Genomic DNA, 19,818 nt, shown 5'->3' with positions numbered 1-19,818 from the left:
TCTCAGAAAAACAGGTTTATTTACACACTCCAGGTGCACTATATACAGGTGAAGGAGAAGGGGGCCAGGGTTCCCAGGGGTGCAGAGCGGGGTCGGGAAAAGCGTCCAGAGTCTCCAAACCAAACACGAGAAATCTGCATACAGAGAACAAGGGTTAGCACGGAACTTTCACGGACAGAGCTCAAAACTGGCTGAGGCTAAAGTAGCACTGACGAGCGTTATTCAATAGTCCAGCGGCGAGGTGCTCTCAGTCACTGCCTTAAGTAGCGGGAGCAAACAAGGTGAGGAGCCACAGGTGATTGCCTACAGGTGGTGGAGGCCGGGAGCTCACAATGAGCTCCGCCCAGGCAGCGAGCAGAGAGAGAGGAGAGAGAGAAAAGACAAAACATAACATGTAGCCACACAGGGCCAGCCGAGCAGGCACGGGGACCATGACACACGTGGATTGGTCTGCCATGGAGTTATTACAATGACATTATTATCGACCAAAGCATCTGCACAAATAGCATGCTAACACTAAGCTACCCAAGAACCCAGAGTGATGTTAAAGCTTAGCTCTAAAGCCCAGCAGCAAGACCATGAACTTCAACAGGTAACTGGGGTTTAACTGGGGCAAGTGAGGCCTGCAGTTTTTCTTTAAATGTTGTTTTAGGTTCATTTATGATCTCCTGGATGAGCCGCTGAAGCACTCTTGGAGTAATTTTGGTAGGTTAGCCATTCCTGGGAAGGTTCATTGCTGTTCCAAGCTTTCTCCATCTGTGGATAATGGCTCTCACTGTGGTTTACTGGAGTCCCAAAGACTTAGTAATGGCTCTGTAACCCTTTCTAGACTGACAGAGGTCAGTGACTTTGTTTCAAATGTGTTCTTGATTTTCTTGTGTGTTTCATTTTGAGATTTTTTACTCTACTTCACTTTCTCAGAAAGGTTCTATTGAAGTGATTACTTGATTCAATAGGTCTGCCAGTAATCGGGCCTGGTTGTGGCTAGTGAAATTGAACTCAGCTTTCCAAAAATGCGGCTAATCACAATTAATTTATCATTTAACAAGAGGGGTAATTACTTTTTTACATGGGTCAAGGTAGGTTTTGATAACTTTTTCCCCCTTACTAAAATAAGTAATCATTTAACCCCTTCCTTTTTCTTTTATTTCCTTAGGTTATCTTTGTCAAATGTTAAAATCAGTTTGATGTGAAATATTTAAGCGTAACAATTATGCAATCAGGAAGATGACAAGCACTTTTTCACAGCGTTGTCCAAACAGAAACAGAACTGCTGTGAATTCAGTTCTGGTAAAAACTGTTACCCATCCCACTTCAAACACATGACAGAGCCTGGCAGGAAATTCTTATATTACTCAACAATAACATTCATTAGTGATGAAATTATTACCCTGATGCAGTTTATATTGGCTAGCTGAACCTCTCACATGGCCAAGAGAAAGTAAAATGACAAAAGAAGGAGGTATAATATAAGGGGGTATAAGTCAGAGACATTAAGGTATTATCACACGCTAATTTGGACTCATTTCACTAAATCCTGCTTTATGCAGTTCAGTCTAGGACATTGCTCAGCCTCTTATAAGGACGTTTAATCCAGGCTGAAGGTGATGGCCTGTGACACTAATAACCAGCCACCTAGTGACACCGACTACCACTCCAGAAAAAAAAGTACTAACGCTTGTTCTGAAATTCACACTGCATGTTGTTCTCATATGCCAGTAATGTGTAAGTCATGAATGAGATCACTTAATTTGATTTCCAGGACAAATTACGTTTTAAACAGCCATTCTCTTCAGTGGATGAAAGCCTATTAGCAAACAAAAGACCTCCATCTAACTACCCTGAGATGGACCCATGGGTGGAGATGTGCAGTCAGGGTAATGATCCCTTTGGGGTGACAAGGAACTGATGGCCAGAAATATGAAAGTTATAATTTCCATCATGCATATCCCTTTAGTCTTACTTAATGTGGGGAATGTTTTCTTCTAGGTTGGGTTTGCAGCAAGGACTCCACGCCTAAGGACTATACAGCACAGTCAGTGACATATCAGTAACATGCAGCATAGTCTGCTCCTTTACAAAAAAAAAATTTGCTGCCAGTGTGCTTTTTTTTTTTTTTTTTTTTCAACTTTGTTTTATTAATTTCAACAATGACATACAAAGTTAGCAACAGCTAAGTCCATCTTGATTTCAGAACAGTGGTATGTCCATTATACCCTCCAACCCCCCAACCCAAATTCTCCCCCTACCAGGTCTACAATAGACAAAACACTGCAGAAAACCAGTTTCTGCCCACACACACACACACACACACACAAAAACCCAAAAAATAAATTTAGAAAAAAAACAAAACAAAAAAACAACACCTCAGGACCCATACACATAACAAGCATAACCCCCAAAAAAACAACAACAACCACAACTCCCCCCCCCCCCTCCCCCCGCCCCGTAACCAAACAGACAAACAAAAACAAACAAAACAAAAACAGAGAAAACAAATAACAGAGAAAGGACCAAGCAAAACAAAAGGAAAAACAAATAGATAAGGTATAAATAAGATTAAAAAAAACAAACAAAAAAACATTATAATGTAGCTTCGCTCAGTTCACTGCAGACTCAGGAAGTAAAGTAATAGTGTCGACCAGCAAGAGAAATGATTTCCAGATTTTATTAAATTCCCTAATAGAACCTTTTAGAGAGAATCTAAGTTTTTCCAGCTTTAAGTTAAAGAGTACATCTCTCACCCAATGGTCATGAGTTGGGGGGTGGGGAAGCTTCCACTTCAACAGAATAAGCCTCCGGGCCAGTAAAGTGGTAAAGGCTAGGGCCTGTTTGAGGGGACCAGATAAGTTCAAGTCAGGAGGAATGCCAAAAATTGCAGAGAGTGGGTTAGGAAGGACAGTCTGGCCATATGCTTGGCTAAGTGTGTCGAATATATTCCTCCAAAATGCACTCAGTTTCGAACATGACCAAAACATGTGGACATGGTTGGCAGGCGATAGTCCACATCTGCTACAGGCATCACTGATGGTTGGATAGATTTTAGATAATTTTGCATTTGTATAGTGTACTTTATGCCAGTGTGCTTTTTAACAACGGCTCAACTATCTTTTTTTCTTGGATATTGTCTATTGTTACAAGACAAAATCTGTCCTTAATCAGCAATGTGCTCCATGGGGTGGTTCAATGGTACTTTTCATGATGAAATTGTATGCTCGATGGTAAAACCTCAAGCCAGAAACGATAAACATCACAAACATATGTTTGTTTGCTTGCCAGTCAGGACCTAAACATGTGGTTGCGGTGTGGTGAATTGGTGATACTGAGATGTAGAAAGCCCGATGCCTGTCAGGAATGGATTAGTTACAGATTTCCTTCTCTTCCCTCCTTTTTCAATATTGCACACTCACTAGCCGATGGTCACTAAAACTACTATTGAGGGCATGTGTGAAACCTTTCTTTGGCCAGTGTCAGTCCACTCACATGACAGTTCTGAACTCTGACGTTTGATTCTCACCCTTTAGTCCGTCGACCTGTGAAATGCGAGTCCCATGGGAGTGTTGTAAAAAGCACATGGGAGGACTGTTCTTACAAGAAAATGTTGCAGTGGGACCATGAACATCACAGACTCTTCACAAACCTCAATGACCTCACAGTAGTTTGATCAAATTTCTGATCCTTCACAGTCTCTTGCGCTGTTTTCATACATTGCAGTCCTGAAGCTTATTAGGCTTTACCTGATGAAACTGTGTTCAAGAATGGAAGTGTCCACATAAATCAGATCCGACTCTACATGGGCTTTTACCTGCCATCTCCTTAGTACAAAGCCTGTGTAATGTTTGAGCCCCAGTGACAATAAAGCAGGTAACTGTCCGGAGAATTCAGAGTGGAAGTGGGTGTCATGTGTCCTACCTCCTGCACGGTATGACCAGGCACTACCCTTCACCTAAATAAAGCAGGGCAGCACACAGCTGCCTGTTGTGAGAAAGGGCATATCAGGGCAGGATTTTCCCAAAAGTATGTGGTCTCTTATTGAGATTTTAATGTGCTTGATTTCCTTTTGAATCTAGTTTTTATGCTAATCTAAGTTACTGCTGGCAGTAGAATTGGCTTTTATTTCTAACTCTCAGCAGGAAAGCAAGTTGGAGTATTTCTCATTCCTTCTCATAACTGTCTGTCCTCTCATATCTCCACCTTTTCCTTTATTTTTCATTTCTCCTCCTCCCTCTCTGTGCTTAGATACCTTTACTCAAAAGGATCTGATCATCATCCTAATCTGATCAACAGTCTAAGCTTGTCTTCGGTGTTATCTTAGTGTACTTGTGCGTATGCATGCACGCTTTCTCAGTTCTTGCGTATTTTGCACGCTGCATACTCTTACAGTTTGTACATGCACACAGACATCACTGTGGATTATCTGCGTAGGTGTCTGCATCTACGTGGGCTAGTTCTGACAAAGGCAGCGAGGCACGTGTGAGGCCAGATCATGCCGTCTTACCCACCCACCCTATTCTCCCACGCCTGACTGGGAGTGTGGGAATGTGTCATTTGATATCACCTCCAGCAGGATCTGTGAGGACAGGGCAATGCAGCAGGAGCGGGGCGAGTCTTGATCTGATCAGCCCAGCTATGCAGATTTGGTTTTATAGCGTGCAACTACACTCTACTTTACATTACTATGCAGTTCACAACCTTGGAGTGGAGTTGGTTCTTGTTTTAGCAAGCTGAAACAAACAATGCCCAGCAGATGTAAGAACTTGGACTATGCATCAATTTAAATTCTTTCAGAACCGGTAACAGCTGCTCAGGGGCTGCCCCTGGAGCTGCAGTGGAAATAACCTCCTGGCTGTCCCAAGTGGACGCCATGGAGAAAACGAAAATCAGTGTCACACACTTTGCACTAAAGTCCAAGCTATACTGAAGCTGTTTTGGCAGTTTATAATGGGCCAGCACTCCATTAAGAAACGGATGCAGGTGTTTTCTTTAATATATGGAATTCCTAAAGTCCAAATCAGCACGTCATCATTTTGGTTTTTCCAGTGTATAAGTGTGTTTTACACACCCTTATTTAGAAAACTGTCCTGGTCAAAGTGCCACTAGGAAACCTTTTCCACCACAGATGTGCTGCTCTTCACGAGAAGCTTACATTACCTAAAAACAAATAATGCTTTTTCACTTTGCAGCAGGCACGTGAAACTAATTTCACACTGTGGGCCACATCTAATGAAATTCCCCTCTCAGCTTAAAGAAGTTTACCTACACATTTTAATTAATGAAAAAAATCCAGTACTGTATCTACATTGTACATCCAAACAGTGCAAATAGTTTCGATGTACAATGCCTCAGCAATGAAAAACTATTTTTTTAAATCCAATTTATTATCAAAGTGATTTTAGATTCAAAAAGAAGCCAAAAGATTTGTGTATATATATTGTATAATGTGACAACCAGTGTTGGTCAAGTTACTTGAAAAACGTAATTAGTAACTAATTACTCATTACTTCTCAAAAAAGTAATCCTGTTACTTTACTGATTACTTATTTTCAAAACTAATTAGTTACTTAGTTACTTTTAAAAAAAAAAAGAAAAAGATACACAACCTGAATACGTAATAAAGCAATAGACCTTTCACCCCAATTCTATTTTTATGCATAATCCATCATATAAAATGTAAAAAAAAAAATGGAAAGCCTCTTTTTAAAAATAGTTTTATGAGTTTTAATCTTTTAATTTTATGCACATTGCATTAAGCAAAAATTTAATTATATGCAACTGTCTTTGACTTGATGAAATTCTTTAACATTTAACCCTATTTTCTGCATATTCCAGCATATAAAATAAAATTAAATATTTTTTTGTGTTTACACTCACTCTTTTCAAATAGATGCAAGTAAAACACAGCAAAAAAGATTCAGCGGCACTAAATCCTGTAGCTCTTAAATCTATTTTCACCTGTTTAGCAGGAGTGGGACGGGTGGAGGTTTGACCGGTGCTGCATCGGTCATGTCAGTGGGGGGATCCGGGGGGTTTCTCTGTGAATTTCACATTCCCGTGATGGCTTGCTAGGTGCTTGCTCAGATTTAAAGTTCAAGTTTTCTTCCACGCAGAGTGTGCAGCAGACGTTAATGTTTTGTCACTTTTTACTAAGTAACTAAAAGTTAAAGTAATGCAAGTACTTCCACGCTTTAAACGTTGCATGATCCTACTCTCTCCCGCACTATGTTATCCATTGTTGATCTACACACGTCTGTTGCTGCCACGGGTGTCGCACGTGCTTACATCATTGTCATGAAACACTCTCACAAACAAAATCACGACGGTTTAGTAACGCAGTAATGCAGCGTGCTTATGGGAAAGTAACAGTAATCTAATTACTTTTTTGCAATAGTAATCCCTTACATTACTTGTTACTTGAGAAAAGTAATCGGATTACCTGGTGACAACACCTTAAAGTCAGCTTGCCTGACCATCACATGCTCCCAGAATCAAAGCAGTCTGGCTTAAAAAGCCATTCAAAGTCAATTAAGTCATTTTGTTAGTAGACGAGGGGAAGATGAAAGGGAGCGGGAGGGAACTAGGAATGACGCAGCAATACACCAGAGAGAGAAGATAAACCTAATGTGAGCCAAAAATAGTGAGACATGATTATGAGTAAGATAGGGTGATCAAGCAAGAGACAGACAGAAATATACAATTGTATGAATTTTTCTCTTCAAGCTTTTTCTTAAAATGGGTGTTTTTGTACTCATGATGTAAAAAAAAAGGAGTATGGTAAGAATAATTAGTATTTACAAATTTCTTCTCCTTTGCTCCCAGTGAGGTTGTCAGGACTACAAATCCCAATGAGCTTTTCACAGGCGAGCACAGGAATTAAAGGGAATTAAAGAGACGGGTTACGTTATTCTTCATAAGCACACCGTTTTCTTTTTCTAACTCTAATCAGCCACATCGTTTAGATAAGCTTTCTTTAACCACTTTATTCTAAACAGCCCTAAATGGGGCAATTTCCCTTTCTCTCCTATGCTTTCTTTCCCTGTGGAGTTAAGAGAAAACACATGAAAAGGTTGACGAAAAATATATTATATTTGCATCATACAGTGCTGCACGTAACTCAGCAGATGTTCAGATGTAATCTTGCTCTGCCTTGATTTGTTCCTTGAATGCTGAATAATCCTGCATGAGAATGTTTTCTTGATGTTCTCTGACAGATTGCACATGAATATTAAAAAAACCCTCACAGACGTAGAAGGTGACTCCAGTAGGAAATCATGTAAACTAAGTGTGCAGCCACCCAGCCCTTATCTTGATAAATCACGCAGCCTTTACAAAACTAAGAATCAGAGTCAAGAGTATGAGCCCACAATCATTCCTGAAGTTCTGGCTAAGGTCAACACATTATGAGCAACTTTTTCCAATGTTATACACACAACTGTTCAAACTGTCAGAAATGAACAGTGTTGTTGAAATAAGCTGATGAATTTCACACCCTGGTCTCTTGCCAGTGTGCCAAAGCCCTGCAGACATGGCCGCATATTGCACGCATGGATGTGCTGTAGTAAGCACAGCCATTTCTTTCCAGTGGCCATTTGTAGTGGAAGCTATCATTATAGGTCACAGTAATTCAGCAGTGGCAGCTGATAGGATGTCAGAACTAACTTTAACCAATTAGCTCTAAATGCAAAGCAGAGCTGGGACTGTTGAGATTGAGATTTTTTCACTGTGTGTGTACAACTATTGTTCAATCCATTTTGACCTCATAATGCAGATAGATGAAAGGTTGAGATTATAGATTCTTGGCAATCCATCCAAGTGTTGTTGAGACATTTCACGCAAAAGTACAATGTCAGGTCTACACCTGCGTTATTCCTTCTGTATCTGCAAGTATGCGAGGGTCCATTTCACTCCGAGTGAAACAAGTCTTGCCATCAGATGTTTAACACAAGGTTTGATATAGACATCTGGGTACCCTCCAATTTGACTGCATGATCCTGTTCAGTGCATTTCAGGGCACTGACCACATATGCCAACCATATGTACCAAAAATAAAAACGTCCGTAGTTGGCTTTGGCTTTGCAATGCTCACAGTATCTTAACTGTGTAACATAATGTCTGCAGTTTGTGGATAATGGTAAATGAAATCAGCTTACGCCACATAAAAACTTTTAGAGTGAGTTAAAACTTATCATGAATGCAATACTTAGAAACCAACATAACAGTTTCAGAAAACACAAGCTGCATCTATGGATACAATGCTTTTTGTAGCGTTCATCCATCTATCCAGCCATCCAGTTTCCTTATGTCCGCAGCCGGTCACTACCCTGAGCTTGTGGCCAGAGGTGAAGGCAGGAACGTAGACAGACCAGTAAATGGACTGGCTCTAATATAGAACCTTTCTACTCTAGCACTTTTTTCAATGCTGAAGCGCTTTTTACCCATCATTCACACACATTCACAACTTGGGGTTCAGTATCTTGCACAGTCTTCAATGCAGACTGAAGGAGCCAAGGATTGAACCACCAACTTTCCAATTAGCAGATGATAAGTAGCTCTACCTCCTAGGCTACAGTCGACAGCTTCACGTTTACGATCACCTATCTCTTTCTGTCAATCTCTGACTCCACTCCCTAGCCACTCTTGAACAGGACCCGGAGATACTTGGGGACACCTGGAACAATAACTCCTTCCATACCCAGAGGGGCTACTTCATCCTTTTCTGGAAAAGTACTGTAACCTCAGAAATTAGATTTAGCACCTCCAAGTCAGTTGTTTCACTGCAAACCACCCGTGTGAGCTGGAGATTACCTACTGATGAAGCCAACAGAACCACACCTTCCACAAAAAGCAAAGGGGTGATCATGAGCTCAGGAAACCGGAAACCCTCCACCACTTGGCTGTGCCTAGAAATTTTGTCCAGGAACATACTTCATTTATTTACAACCAAAAAAAGTTGTAGAAAAGTCATCTGTTTGAACAGACTCTAACATGTTTGGGGTAAAAATACGATACACTACATGTGTATAGTCACTAAAGAATTGGGAACAAATCTGGAAGGCCTAGCAAGATTTTCTTAAAAGTAAATCTAATGGTAATATATACATTAATTCATTTAATATTTTATCTTGGACCAATGAATGAACCTGGTTAGAAACTTTAATTTCTTTGAAGAAAAAACGATTCATTTAATCCTTCCATGTTTTGCAACAAGGCAATAAAGCTGGTATGAAACCTCTTCAGTCATTAAAATTGGAAACACTGAACTGTGCTTTAGTGCTCTCTGAACAACCATGAGCAAAATCCTCCAGTTCACAGTCTCATCCAGGCTATGAATCATTCTTCTGTTTTTTTTTAGTAATATACAAGCAGTTAAGAATTGTCTTTACAACTGTATTTCTCCCAGATACACATTAACGTGTAACTACTCCAACACAAACACTCAGAAGTCAGAGGACAACCTGGACTTGCCCTTTGATCGGATATATTTTGACAGGTTGACAGTGTTGATGTAGCGGATTAATTCGTTTGGAATAAACTGACTGCAGCGGATGTTCTCTTTTCTCTATCTGAATGTGTTGAACTCTTATAAGAGATCAGGGAGCCATGCAAGCTTTATGCTCCTCCAAATAACTATTTCAGTGAGAAAAGGGAGGGCATGGCGGTCGACTTATCCTGCGCATTTGCTCAAACCATAGCGAGGTACTGATAAGAGTTTGCAGGGGTGTTAGGGATCAGTCATGGTATTGTTTTGTATTGTGTTGCTACAGAGTGGTTATATTTTATCATTGCAAACATCTACAATATTCACATTTGTTTCTCCCTGTGTGGCCTTACCCAAACCAACTGCACATGATCCCATCTGTTGTTCCGCTCAGTTCCTTCTGCTCAATAGAATGCCACCAATTCAGTGTTTTCGTGTTTCATTTATGATGATGAATGATTTTTTTTCTCATTCTCTCTTTTTTCCCTTCCCCTAACTGGACCGAGTCCACTTCCTCTGCAGAACAGTTCTTTTTAAAGGACCACGCACACAAATGGATGTCAGGTTTTTCCAGATGCTCCAGCACAAAGGCACCATTCTTGGAAAATCTCCCCTCATACTTAATTCAATTAGACACTGAACTGTTCCTGCTTCTCAGCCCTTTTGTTTTTTGTCATCTCTACCCTCTTCACCGGCAGTTAAAGTAATTTGGGTTTATAGCCTAGCCGAGTGATGGTCAGCTTTTCTGAATTAAGTTTAACGGTAAGAGACTGTAAATTTCACATGTGAAAGATGACAAAGAATGCATAGAGAATAGACTTTTAAACTGTGGTTGGAGTCTGGTGGGATATCTCTGTATATGTCTGGATTATAGGGAAGGATCCATCTAATTAGCTCTAGGAAGACTTGTAGTAAGTCAAATTTATTTATTAAGAGCTTTTCACAGACAGGTGGGACAAAGCGTTAAAATAAACAAGAACATTAGGTATAGACAATACAAAAGATGAAATAAAACAGTAAAATTAATAGGTAGTTTTAAAAAGCAGTTAAAAACTTTTCTGTCTAAACAGGCTTTCTGTTGAGAATTTTTCAAATTGATTTATTTTATTTTAAAAGTATCCACAGAGTCAACCAAACATAGTTGTAGTGGTTCACTGTTCCACAGCCTTGGTACCACAGACCGAAAGACAACAACTAACAACTAACAAACTCTGAGTGTGTGAACGGAGACAACGAGCAGCAGTGTATTTTGTGAGAATAGCCAAGATAGATAATCTAGAGCCTGGCCATTTAGTGCTCTGTATGTTAAAAGAAGAATTTTTTTTTTAAAAAGCTAAAAACTATTGGGAGCCAATAGGAAGAATATAAAATTGCAGTAATGTGAGCTCGCTTGCTAGAACGTGTTAGTAGTCTGGCCGAAACATTTTGTATAGCTTGGAGGCAAGAAAGAGATGATTTGTCCAAGCTGGTAAACAGGACATTACAATAATCTAAACACGATGACAGAAGTGCATGAACAATTTCTTTTCCAGTTCAGCTTAGGAGACCATGTGTCGCAAGTTAGAAATGTTCCTTAAATGAAAGAAACAGGAACGAGACAAAGGTTTTACAAGCAAGTCAAGGCCCAGAGAAGAATCATATATCACTCCCAAGATTTTGAATGTTTGACTTAGCAGTTGGACAGAAAGAAGCAGGAACCTGACTGATTTTAGAATGTAGTTCAGGAGGAGCTATAATCATGGTCTCAGTCTAGGTTTTTAAAACAAGGTCATTGTCACAGAGCCAATCCAGCTGATGAGGCTTAAAATACATATGCAGCTGAATGTCATCAGCATAGAAATGATTTCACTTCTAGTTAAAAACCAGTGACCAGTTTAAAGTAAAATGACTCCACTCTGTGGCAATCCTATCAACATGTAATCTTCCAAGCCATTAACATTAAATAGGCATGGCTCATCTTTAAACTGAAGCTTCATCGGATGTGCATGGGCTTTTGGAAGACTGGGGAAAAAATTCCCTGATCAAATGAGTCTCAATTTTGCAAAAAAAAAAAAAAAAGAAGGAAAAAAAAGTAGAAGAAGCATGGATCCATCCTGACTTGTATCAACATTTCACACTGGTGGTGTAATGATGTGTGGGATATTTTCTTGTCCAGCCCTTGACCACATTGTACCAATCTTCTGATGGCTACTTCCAGCAAAATAATCCACCGTGTCACAAAGCTCAGATAATCTCAAAGTGGTTTCTTGAGCATGATACTGAGTTTGATTTTCTCAAATGGCCTCCACAGTCACCAGATCTCACTCCAATAGAAAACCTTTGATATGTGGAATAGTAGATTCCCATAATGGATGTGCAGCCAACAAATCTGCAGCAACTGTTGATGTCAATATAGACCAAAATCTCTGAGGAATGCTTCCAGTACCTTGTTGAATTTATGCCATGATGAATTAAGGCAGTCCTGAAGGAAAAAGGTCTCCAGTCTTTGGGATCTGGTGGAACAGCAAGTTCCCATAATGGATGTGTAAACAAATCTGCAGCAACTGTGCGACCAGGCGAAAAATCAGACCAAGACTAGGCCATTTGACCCACTTTGGTAATAAAAAAAATGTCTGTTAATTGTTGACTAAGAATTGACTAAGATCAGTAAGAGAGAAATGTGTTGTGAGTGGCTTAAAAATGAATATTTAGGCAACACTAGCATGTTCAGGTCACAGCTGTTCTTTACATAAACACAATTTAATGTTATTGAGATGGCTTTATGGGCTTAGGTGATGTCAAAGTCAATTTGTTTTTCATACCTTTCAAAAAAGTAACATGAACCAACTGTTGCCATGTAGGTATGAAATCAAGCTAAAACCAACAGTATATTTTGGCAGTCAGAGCAAGTGTACATGCTTTGTGGTTAAATGGCTCACAGAAGCTCATAAGTCCTCTAAAACCCTGCAGTGCACTCTCAAAAACAATATGAGTGGATGGTTGTGGTGTTATGCGGACAACACAAAGTCAGAATAACAAAGTAATTCAGCTACTTTTGTAAATGATTGTGCAAATCTCAGCAAATATAAATGATATCTTATTGCACACACTTTAACTCATGTCAGGACACGACTTTTCATGTCAATGAAATGCATGTCTTCGTAAACCCTTTCTCATAAGTCTTAATGCTCTTCTTGAACATTTATTTGCAGTCAAATTAAACAAATGAGATACATGAATGAAGCTTAGTCACTCTGTGCTTATGCTAAGCTAAGCTAATTCTAGCCTTGCCCTAGCTTCTGGTTTACCTTGCTGACCAGAGTTTCGATTTTCAAAACATTCCTTCATGAGTTGTTACATTGTAGTGAAGACGTGAAGCTGAAGGAAAGTAAGTATGATGATAAACAAAGATAACAAGTGAGAGTAAAGCTGGAATGAATAGAGTGGGACTAGCTAAACACTAGCAAGATATATTTTCTACAGGCTCGACTGATTGTGTAGACAGAGAATAACAGCATGAAATATGTGCCATATCCAATTTTAGCAGGGTATAATGTGCTTGTAAGCTTACGTCTGTGATACGCTGTGTTCACTGCATCATTCCATGTTTGGCACTGATCACCACCTGCACTCATGTATATATCATGTATATATCTATCCACTTAGCACTTTTAATTCTTATTCTTATTTTTATATTTTTATGACAGTATGTTTGCACTGAAGCACCGCAGCAATTTCCTAATGTTGTAAACCTGCTCAACATTTGGCAATAAAACCCTTTCTGATTCTGATTCTGATAAATAGTGCTTTTACTTTCCTCAACACATTATCTAATTGTCCAAGCATGGCCACATGTGAGATACTGTGGAGATAATTTGGCATATGGCGATATCAGCAAGTCATATGTAAACAGTATGTCATTCCTTTGTAAAACAAAGGGGAGAGTTAAGGGAATGGAGCATGGAGCTTTAAAGAGAGGAGGGGGAAGCAGTAAGGAAGTAAAAAAGATGAAGGGGGTTTAGGGCAGAAAGAAGCAGAATATTTAAGAGGATTGGAAAACAACGACAGTCCCTCCAAGGTCTTCAATAACCTCTATCAGGACAGGAAGCTACTCCATCAATCACTGTGAAGACAACTTTCTTTTACTTTCTTCCTCGGGCACTAAACCCAACAGACGCAGCAGCGCAGCTGCTCCAAAGTGGCCTGCCTGCTATTTTCATTCCTATCTCTCCGTGAGCACACACATTTTGCAAATACACACATACAGCTGGGATTTAGTCGGTAATTACAGGACTACGGGCAGACTCCAAACCAGTTACACCGCCGAGAAACTGATTGATGTAAAAGAGTGAGGCTGATGGCAATGAAAGGACACAGGATGCGAAACCTCAGCACTGTAACTCTTAAGATCTGTGTGTGTGTGTGTGTGTGAGAGAGAGAGAGAGAGAGAGAGAGAGTGAGAGAGAGAGTGAAAACCACCTTAAACATTTCCAACATACAACACATTTTACAGAAAAGTAAAAACTATATTCAACATTGTAAAGAGAGTTGTTTTTTTTAAAATACGCTCATTGCTAGCCTGTAGAGCTGGGCGATAGAACGATAACGATATGTATCGCGATATAACTTTTACTCGATAGAGAAATTAAGCTATCGCGATAGACCTCGCCGCTCTTGTCCTCTTGTAATCGGAAGGTTGCCGGTTCGAGCCCCAGCTTGGACAGTCTCGGTCGTTGTGTCCTTGGGCAAGACACTTCACCTGTTGCCTACTGGTGGTGGTCAGAGGGCCTGGTGGCGCCAGTGTCCGGCAGCCTCGCCTCTGTCAGTGCGCCCCAGGGTGGCTGTGGCTACAATGTAGCTTACCATCACCAGTGTGTGAATGTGTGTGTGAATGGGTGGATGACTGGATATGTAAAGCGCTTTGGGGTCCTTAGGGACTAGAAAAGCGCTATATAAATACAGGCCATTTACCATTTACCATTTAAAAAAAAAAAAAAAAAAAAAAGGTCAGCCAATCCAAATTAAGTAGCGCAGAGCCGAACCAATCACAGCCGCAGCGTCACGTCGCGTGACTTGTTACGTACAGCACAAGTGCCAAGCCACACGTGTGTTTGTTTGGGAAGCAGCCAGCGGGTAATGGAGCCAGCGCGTAATGGAGGAAATGAGTGTGCCGACTAGAAAAATCAACCGAGCGTGACCGAAGAGAAAACAGATGATGGTTCCAATGCCGGAGAGATTGTCGAACGGAAGAGCCATAGAAGTTCCGTAGTGTGAAGGTATTTCGGCTATTTCAAGTCTGACAAAAAACAGAGTAGCGTGCACTGTAAATTGTGCCGAAAGCAAGTCTGGAAATACAATAAACTGGTGCATGCGTCACACTGTGCGCCACGTTATTGTTTCGGTGAAATGAATTTCTACAATACTGTTAATTCTACTCTCTGCAGTGTTTAAATGCTTACATATACACAAAGTTACTGTCCGTCCACACATACGACTCGGTTCTGCTTCTATGCCCCAGCTTTGTTTACTTTTTCCCACCGAGGCTTCTAGACTTCTGATTGGCCAGTATTTCTGCACGGTTAGGAATCTAGCGCCACCTGCTGCTTTGGCATGTTCATAGCAGCGTTTTCCTTCATTTCTGCCTTTACGTGTGAACGGGATTATTTTTTTAAAACGAAAATGGAAAATCTCCGTTTTCAAAAATACCCGTGTACGTGTGGACGTAGCCTCAGTCTCTGACTGGAAGCGCTAATTCGTCATTCGGCTTTTGTCAGACTAAAGTAACTGTTAAAACTGTTTGAAAAGCTCAGCTATACAACAAGGAGAGATTGAGAATTTCCTTTTAGTTCTCAGTTTATTTGATATTGACAAAAGTTAGTCAGTTTTGTCTGTTCTTCTGTAAAACAAACTAAGATTTATTTTTAGAATTAATATTTTGTTTCTAAGTGGAATTGACAATTTAGTCTGTTTCGTTTGTTCTATTTTGAAACTTAAACGCTTTAGCGGCTGCCTTTTGTGTAGTTTGCAATATTTGCCTTTATTTATCTGAAAAAGTCTCATGTTCCTTAAGTACATCTACCCTGTTGAACTTATTATGGGAAATAAATATTTAAATAAAAACAAGCTGCTGATTATTTCACATTTTACTTGTGAGCAACGGCACATTTAAATCTTACAAATATAGTTATTTGGCTTATATCGTGATAGATATCGTTATCGCCTGAAATGAAAAAAACATATCGTGATATGAAAAAATCTCATATCGCCCAGCTCTACTAGCCTGGCATTAAGACTGAAATACAGAGCCTGAGAAATGCAGTGGTGCAAACTGTTTAAAAAAATACCTCCAACTTTATTCCAGTGTTGTTTTGTGGCAAATCCATGTGCAGAACACAACCAGTCAATTGAATCAAGTGGACATAAGGCGAAAATCTGCGTCTACCTGACCCTATCGCAAGTATTTCGTACCCTGAATGCATTAATGCTTAAAGTCTTCTTACCATAGTTAGGCTGCCAGAACTGTAGTTAAAAATAATGTATAAATTCTAAGAAATGTGAGCATGTAAATGCAGGTAAGATCAAAAGTTGTTGACATTAGATTATTTGTTAAATATTTAAATAAATAGTAAAGGGTAATGTGTTAACTGAAAAAATAATACTGCATATAGACAACAGAGAGTATAAAACATTGATGTAGCTTCGGGTGACCATATTTTGATTTCCAAAAAAAGAGGACATTTGGCCCAGTCATGAAGAATTTTAATAATACTGTTTGTTTCAAGAAAATTTTAACATATTTAAAAGATGCCTTCTTTGTGCGGTTAATGAATGGTGAAATAGAAAATGTCATATAGGCTTTTACAAGTCAACAAGTGCAAAAAAAAAAACTTAAAAACCACTGGAATTAAATAATGTTACAGAAATAATGCCTCATCCGTATAAGAAAAATTATAGTGAGGTACCAGTGAGGTATTGTGCAATAGTTTCTGCTGTCTCATTTGGCGTTTCTAACCTCAATTAATTTTGTTTGCGCACCACCATTCTTCCAGTCAAAGTATGATTGGGAATATTTTCCCTGTTCCATGGTTACTTAAGTCTGAGAAATGCCACAGTTCTGGATTTCATTAAGAGCTTCAAGCGTGACTTCCACTGAATGTAGCACTATCACACCATTGACAATAGCTTCAGTCTTGGTGTAGTGATGTTCGATTCGTGAACGAATCGTTCAATACTTGAGAATCACTTTACTGATTCGAGAATCATGATTCACAAGCGCAACTGACTCATCCCTGTTGCTGTTAACAATCTAATTCCATTAGTAGAAATATATCTAGCTTATAATTAAAATTGTGGGGGGAAAAACAACAGCCAGTTTCTTAACAAAAACATTTCTGCTCTGAACTGGAAGAAAAACCCCTGAGTAGAAGCTCACATCAAGACAATAGCTCCTCGGTTCACAGGAGCATCGCTCAGCTAACATGCTAACAGCACATTTGAGTTACTCATCCCCTCCCTCCTGTGCTGAATCGTAGCGTAAGCGAATCACTCAGGACTCACTCACCCCCTCCCTCCTGGCTCACAGCTTCTTCTTCTTCTTGGTTGGCAACCAATGTTAAGGCGCATTACCGCCCCCTGGCTGACAGCGCAGTGGACATTTAGATGAGAAAATATATATTTGACACATTTAAGGAAAATACTAATAAAATAAAATAAAAATAAATAAATGTTCCCTTTAGAATTTTTTTGCTCTTTTTAGCTGTATAAAATAGTTGTTTTCTTTTACAATCATTCATCTTTTCAGCGCACCACTCCATGCTCTGTCCCATCTGTGAGCGCGGAACAACCAGTTACAACACAGCAGTTCGGGGATGATGTTGCACATATGGCTCCTCTGTAGGCCTATAAGCAACCCGGACATTTTCATCCATCTCGAAAATCCCCCCGGATGCCCTGGACAGAATGTGAAAAGTGGACATGTCCGGGGAAAAGAGGACAGTTGGTCACCCTAATGTAGCTTCCACATCAGAGAAATGAAGAAAATGTGGAAGTATCTTAAACCTGCATTAAATAGCAATAGCTGTGGTTCCAAAAAGACTTCCAGTCCTATATAAGTCAGCGGGTTTAATATCCCGACAGTTTAGGTCATATTGAATACAAAATCAAATTGATTTTGTAAACCTTTGCCATACTATGTTTCAACAAGGAGGCTGATACCTGGTATGGTCATTCGCTAACAACTTATAGAAAACAAGTTGTTATCCAGTGAGCAAGTTGTTTCACATCCAGGCGCTCCCCCCTTCACATCTGGATTTCTTAAAAAACAACATGGGATCTTATTCAAAATGAGACTTCCAAAATCAGTGAGTGAGTTCCCTATAGCTATGTCTATTGATGCTAGCGGCTTCCTACCGTTTCCAACAAGCTATATGCTAAGCTAAGCTAACCATCGCCTAACTCTGACTTCCTAAAAAAAGGTATCCTAAAAACACTTGTATTGATTTCGTTTTTACTCACATTTTGGTAAATCCATAAAGGTCCCTAAACTTAAAAACATTACTATAGAACATACTAAAAGCTTGCATAAACAACAACTTATCTGGTCATCTCTTAGCTTCATATGTAATGTTAAGGCACGAGAAATTATATATATATTCAGGTAGACCTAATGTTTCTGCTAAACACTGGTTGCAGTGCTGCAGTCTGGAACAAGCTATTGAGCCCTCTTTCTTTTTCTCTCTTAACCAGTGGAGAGACACCATTAAAAATAATGAGCTTTCCTCTGTTTCTCTGTGCCTTGCAGTCAGTGAGAGTCTTCTGCTCTGGCACAGAGTCCACAGTGTAGGGAAGAGGTTTAACAGGTTTTTTTTTTTTTAATCTTAACTTTTACAATGTGAGAAAAATTCCCGGTTGTAGCAAGTAACCCATTAAGGGCTCATGTGGAGGCAGTTTACCACAATCCCGCTGGTGTGCCGGAGTGTGTAAAAAGTTGGGTCACAAACAGGGCAGGAAATTAACTTTTTCCATTGGCTGGACGTGGTACCTGGTCATATCCAAAAGTTAGCAACAGGCACTTCTTATATTTTAGCAGCCAGATGTTTTATAGCTTTTTATTTTATCTTAAAAAAAAAGAGATCTGTTGGAGCTGTGCTTTTTTCAGCTAGAAATGGAATTGGTCTAATGGTTATAAGATTAATTTTTCCACACAAAAAAGGGATTTCCTTAAACTCTAACTGGCACAGCAGGTTTGCTGTTTTTCACTGCTGCCTGAGCCGCACTCAAACCTGGCATCAGTGCTGCTCTACACATCTGCATCACATCATTTTAATAAAAAGGAATGATATGAAATTTATACACTACTTTGAGACCGCCATTCTCATTTAGACACAACACACTACGCATTGTGGACTGACATTACACCTTTCATCATCATTGTTTTGTCCTATGAAGTGGTAGCACATCTAACATGTGCTACCAGTACCGTTCCTGCAGCACGGCAGCATTAACTTATCCCATAATCAATCTTGTTTCACTCATTCATTCCCCTCCGTTCCACTTGTCAATACCACAGCTGCAGTTACTGGGTCAGTTCATTTTCCACATGGAGGCATCTCACATGTGGGACACTGGAGAACACTAAAATGGGTGACATGGCAGCCTCTGGGCAGCAAAGAGGTTGTGTGGTGTTACTGTTGAATGGCATGGTAGCATAATAAAAGGGCATGGCCATGTGCGTTTTTTAAAATTAAAAGAAAGGAAACATGCCCTGTTAGCTCGTGTACCAGTCCAAGAAATATATTTGGAGGAAAAACCCTAAACCAAATAATCTGAAAACATTCTCTTTTAATGACACTGTGTCAATCACAATCTGAATTTTGGGGGGTTTTTTTGCAGGAAGTGTCCAAAAACGTACCAGAAGGATAACAAGCATTCGCTTTTTGATACTTCTATGTCAGCTCTTAAGTTACTGATACTATGGCAGGGCTGGTATAATGGCCAATATTAGCTATTTGCCAATATATCAGTATGAACATTTATAACAGACGATAAATGAAAATTCAAAAACTAAAGAGGAAAAAAACCTTGGTCAACTATGTTGAATAGTTTTGCTGCTATAGGGCAAGCAGCTGCAAGCAGAGTCAGGCATGGCTTAAATCAGTAATACACAACTTTTTTGCCAATAACAGAAGATGCTTTTTAAAACTACATCTTAAATAACAGCGTCAAAAAGAAAAGATTGGCCCACATACCAAATTTTTAAACCACTTTTTAAAGGTCTTTGTTTTGACAACAGCTTCCTTCGTGTTAGTTTCATTTCCCGCAAAATGACTAGAATCCAATCCAAGAAGCGCCACTGAACTCAGTGC

General features: G+C 39.6%; 1 long non-coding RNA gene across 1 annotated transcript; it reads right to left on the bottom strand.

Moving 5' to 3' along the window:
- LOC309692966 lies at positions 1 to 430 on the bottom strand. Its single transcript, XR_014272539.1, has 2 exons — positions 214 to 430; positions 1 to 134 (listed from the first exon to the last, which is right to left on the bottom strand). It is a non-coding gene; the product is annotated as an uncharacterized lncRNA (long non-coding RNA).
- Positions 431 to 19,818: the final 19,388 nt, after the last annotated feature.

Source organism: Aulonocara stuartgranti (genome assembly GCF_965226115.1).
Source record: "Aulonocara stuartgranti genome assembly, chromosome: 17".
Lineage (NCBI taxonomy): Eukaryota > Metazoa > Chordata > Actinopteri > Cichliformes > Cichlidae > Aulonocara > Aulonocara stuartgranti.
The sequence above is the reverse complement of the archived record's forward strand: the minus strand, read 5'-3'. Positions and strand labels throughout refer to the sequence as shown.